Here is a 5,000-nt window from a genome sequence, read left to right as displayed (position 1 = left end):
CGCCACCCACAAAGGCTGCAGCCTCTGTCGACCATAGCACCCAATCTCCAGTGGCTCTGCCGCACGAAGCCGTGGACCGGCAATGACGCCACCCGCACCCGTTCGTGCACCACCCCAACCGCCAAACTCGCACCTCCAGCGGATGAACGGCGGACGTTTCCCGCACTCGTAAAGTGCAATCCACCCCTATAACTTGCGTTTCATGAAGAGTTATTTCCAATATGCGACATTCCCGCTGTCCGTATACATGAGCCGCGACCTGTACCACTTACGAGCGAGAGACGCGATCGCGTTGCTCACTGTACGGCGTCCGATACCGAGCCATCAGCATGTCGGTCCCCATGCGCGTTGCACTCGCACTCGCAGTCGCAAAAACGTGGGGCAAATATATTACGCGGAAGAGTTATAACAGACCGAGCCCCACTGCATGGGGGGAGTCTTTGTCACTAATGTACACAGATGGAACATTTTGGACTGGAACCAGATTACCCGTACACACGGCGCTGATTAGTAATCAATGCAGAGCCATCAAACTACAGCAAATATACACAACTGTCCGTATACATGCTGAAAGAGTCTGCCCAAAATGGGAACCACACGTCAGCCAGACACTCTGATCACGCACCACTCTCTGCTTCTAACAGGCGCACATACAATATGTAAGCACCAGCATGGAACAACATCCAGTGCATCTTCTCCGCCACATTACACAATCCACACTATCACAACCAGACCAGGAGGTCCGTGCGGAAAATACAATATCCCAGCCTTTCGACATCCACCATTGCGCAGACCAGGCACCAACACCCACACATGTCCTATACAACGGTGCACCCAACATCACAATAGTACCTCCTGTCACAGCGCACAAACAATGACATGAGTCAAAGACACAGGTCTCACACAAGCATAGAATTGGAGCGCCGCCTCTAATAAGCCAAAGGTGCATCCTGACGTGACAAATCTGATCATGTCACAAGCATTCACTTACTATAATCACTATCAACGAACCTGCCGCCCCCGCCCCCCCCCCCCTACACCTTTCCGTACAACAACGTGTAACCTAACCTAACCTAACCTAACCTATGTTGTACCTTAACCTAACCTATGTTGTACCTTAACCTAACCTATGTTGTACCTTAACCTAACCTATGTTGTACCTTAACCTAACCTATGTTGTACCTTAACCTAACCTATGTTGTACCTTAACCTAACCCATGTTCTACCTTAACCTAACCCATGTTGTACCTTAACCTAACCCATGTTGTACCTTAACCTAACCCATGTTGTACCTTAACCTAACCCATGTTGTACCTTAACCTAACCCATGTTGTACCTCAACCTAACCCATGTTGTGCCTCAACCTAACCCATGTTGTGCCTCAACCTAACCCATGTTGTGCCTCAACCTAACCCATGTTGTGCCTTAACCTAACCCATGTTGTGCCTCAACCTAACCCATGTTGTGCCTTAACCTAACCCATGTTGTGCCTTAACCTAACCCATGTTGTGCCTTAACCTAACCCATGTTGTGCCTTAACCTAACCCATGTTGTGCCTTAACCTAACCCATGTTGTGCCTTAACCTAACCCATGTTGTGCCTTAACCTAACCCATGTTGTGCCTTAACCTAACCCATGTTGTCGCCTTAACGTAACCCACGTTGTCGCCTAAACCTGCTCTGTAATTGTTATACGACTCGTTCAATTACTGTAGTGTTGCCCACCCGCAACCCTCGCAATATAGTTCGCTACTCGCACTGCCCGCACCCCTGTGTATCGCTTCATGTTAAACACCTTGCAAGTCTTGCTCACTTTCCACATGCTCCTGCTGTACACTGTAATGTGGATGGCAGCAGGACGTACATGCCGCCCCTCCCCACGTCCCCACCTTGCCCCCTGCCTTCGCAAGCTGGTTGGTGAGAAGTTTGCATGTTCAATGCCCTTCGCATGCGACGTACTCAGGCTACGTTGTGGTGCGGCCTGTGTCAACTGTCCGCTGATGTCGTACGCGTGAACCACAATCTGTACTGCACATTCGTCCTTATGTACTGAATGATACATCGTGGCACATGTGTGACCGCACAACGACTGCGCCCAAAAACGGCGGACCATACAGTGCAAATATTGTGCACGCAGCTACGTGTCGTCTCCCTATGAGAGCTGGATTGCAGTGTGGTACGCCATAGAGACGTGTGGGAGGAACGGACGCCGTGGATGGCGATCAGCATGAGCTGTCTGTTGATGTATTCGGACCTAGTCGTCTCTCCTCACACACCGTGATGGCATGGTGCACCGCGTTCCATATCTGCGACATGCTACAGAGGCCGGTTGACAGTCGTTCGAGCAATGGACATCGCATACGTACGGGGGCCACCTTCCACGTATTGTCTAGGCGTGCACATTTTGTTGCGTGTATGTGGGCAGACGTAGTGTGGCGTGACACCTGACACAGGCATGCAATAATCGTTGAAGTTGCAAATGGCGATGGACGCCTGCGTTTTCTGGTGAAGTTACGCAAATGAACAAATGGTAACCTGTTGTGGTGCGGTTGTTCTCGCTAGGGGTGAATCGGTGATGGCGACGATAGGTTGAGGTACTAACCGGTTGTTCCAGCGATACCCACCATGCCGACGAAACTGAACGGCATCTGGGTGTGAAGCGATACGCGGCGGTGGCTGGGTGGGACCGTCCCCGGCCGGTGAGGGGGCGCCTCCCGGCGTGCTGGCCGCGCGGTGCGTGGGCGCACGCGCTACAGCCGGCTGGTGGGGGCGGCCAGTGGCAGGCGCGCCGGCCGACGGACGCGGCAGGCGTCGCAGCTGCGCGCCGGCGCACCCTGCGCGCGGCGCCGTGCGGCCAAAGTAGGTCCTCGCGGGCCCGGTGCGAAGCGCGGTGGACATCTTCAGTGTGCTGGTCCGATTGAGGACTGTGTGCGTTGAGGATGCGCCGCCGCCCGGCGCTCGGCGCCGCGACGCCGTCTGCTGCTCGGTCGCCCCAGCGGTTCTCGCTGGTGGTTTGTATCGCAGCTGTGCGGATGTGTTGGCGCGTGCGCTGTGCTGGGAGAGTTCGCTTCGGCACCCAAGTGGGGCTTTTGTCCTTCTGTGGCGCTGGCGTTGGAGCTGCCGGTCACCGTAGGTGGCGCGTGTTGTCTCCCGCCGGCAATGCCACGACAGCACGCTCCCGGGCCTCTGTCGGCAGCGGCAAGCTCAGTTGGGAGCACGGGTGGTCGCACCGAAAGCGTCTACTCGCCTAACTCCGGGCGATTGCGCCTCTCTCGAACCCGACCAAGTACTTGGGACGGCGCTGCGCGCCGCCGGGACCTGAGAGGGTTTCGAGGTGTATTGTGCAGGGGAGCTCAGCCTCCTCCTGTTTGCAGAATGATTGAGCGGACGCTTGCGTGTTCGCGCGGGCCCCCGGGACACACTCCCGGGCGGCCGGCTGCTCAGCTCTAGTTGACGCAGCTCCCTGGTTGATCCTGCCAGTAGTCATATGCTTGTCTCAAAGATTAAGCCATGCATGTCTCAGTACAAGCCGCATTAAGGTGAAACCGCGAATGGCTCATTAAATCAGTTATGGTTCCTTAGATCGTACCCACGTTACTTGGATAACTGTGGTAATTCTAGAGCTAATACATGCAAACAGAGTCCCGACCAGAGATGGAAGGGACGCTTTTATTAGATCAAAACCAATCGGTCGGCTCGTCCGGTCCGTTTGCCTTGGTGACTCTGAATAACTTTGGGCTGATCGCACGGTCCTCGTACCGGCGACGCATCTTTCAAATGTCTGCCTTATCAACTGTCGATGGTAGGTTCTGCGCCTACCATGGTTGTAACGGGTAACGGGGAATCAGGGTTCGATTCCGGAGAGGGAGCCTGAGAAACGGCTACCACATCCAAGGAAGGCAGCAGGCGCGCAAATTACCCACTCCCGGCACGGGGAGGTAGTGACGAAAAATAACGATACGGGACTCATCCGAGGCCCCGTAATCGGAATGAGTACACTTTAAATCCTTTAACGAGTATCTATTGGAGGGCAAGTCTGGTGCCAGCAGCCGCGGTAATTCCAGCTCCAATAGCGTATATTAAAGTTGTTGCGGTTAAAAAGCTCGTAGTTGGATTTGTGTCCCACGCTGTTGGTTCACCGCCCGTCGGTGTTTAACTGGCATGTATCGTGGGACGTCCTGCCGGTGGGGCGAGCTGAAGGCGTGCGACCGCCTCGTGCGTGCTCGTGCGTCCCGAGGCGGACCCCGTTGAAATCCTACCAGGGTGCTCTTTATTGAGTGTCTCGGTGGGCCGGCACGTTTACTTTGAACAAATTAGAGTGCTTAAAGCAGGCAAGCCCGCCTGAATACTGTGTGCATGGAATAATGGAATAGGACCTCGGTTCTATTTTGTTGGTTTTCGGAACCCGAGGTAATGATTAATAGGGACAGGCGGGGGCATTCGTATTGCGACGTTAGAGGTGAAATTCTTGGATCGTCGCAAGACGAACAGAAGCGAAAGCATTTGCCAAGTATGTTTTCATTAATCAAGAACGAAAGTTAGAGGTTCGAAGGCGATCAGATACCGCCCTAGTTCTAACCATAAACGATGCCAGCCAGCGATCCGCCGCAGTTCCTCCGATGACTCGGCGGGCAGCCTCCGGGAAACCAAAGCTTTTGGGTTCCGGGGGAAGTATGGTTGCAAAGCTGAAACTTAAAGGAATTGACGGAAGGGCACCACCAGGAGTGGAGCCTGCGGCTTAATTTGACTCAACACGGGAAACCTCACCAGGCCCGGACACCGGAAGGATTGACAGATTGATAGCTCTTTCTTGATTCGGTGGGTGGTGGTGCATGGCCGTTCTTAGTTGGTGGAGCGATTTGTCTGGTTAATTCCGATAACGAACGAGACTCTAGCCTGCTAACTAGTCGCGTGACATCCTTCGTGCTGTCAGCGATTACTTTTCTTCTTAGAGGGACAGGCGGCTTCTAGCCGCACGAGATTGAGCAATAACAGGTCTGT

General features: G+C 54.0%; 1 non-coding gene across 1 annotated transcript in view; it reads left to right on the top strand.

The window, feature by feature from the left end:
- The first annotated feature begins 3,459 nt into the window (after positions 1 to 3,459).
- Positions 3,460 to 5,000, top strand: part of LOC124745463 — a 1,909-nt gene continuing 368 nt past the window's right edge. Inside the window, exon 1 of the ribosomal RNA XR_007011019.1 lies at positions 3,460 to 5,000. This exon is cut by the window's right edge and continues 368 nt beyond it. This is a non-coding gene — a ribosomal RNA (small subunit ribosomal RNA).

Source organism: Schistocerca piceifrons, unplaced genomic scaffold (assembly GCF_021461385.2).
Source record: "Schistocerca piceifrons isolate TAMUIC-IGC-003096 unplaced genomic scaffold, iqSchPice1.1 HiC_scaffold_32, whole genome shotgun sequence".
NCBI lineage: Eukaryota > Metazoa > Arthropoda > Insecta > Orthoptera > Acrididae > Schistocerca > Schistocerca piceifrons.
Note: the sequence above shows the minus strand (reverse complement) of the source record. Positions and strands in the feature narration are given on the sequence as shown.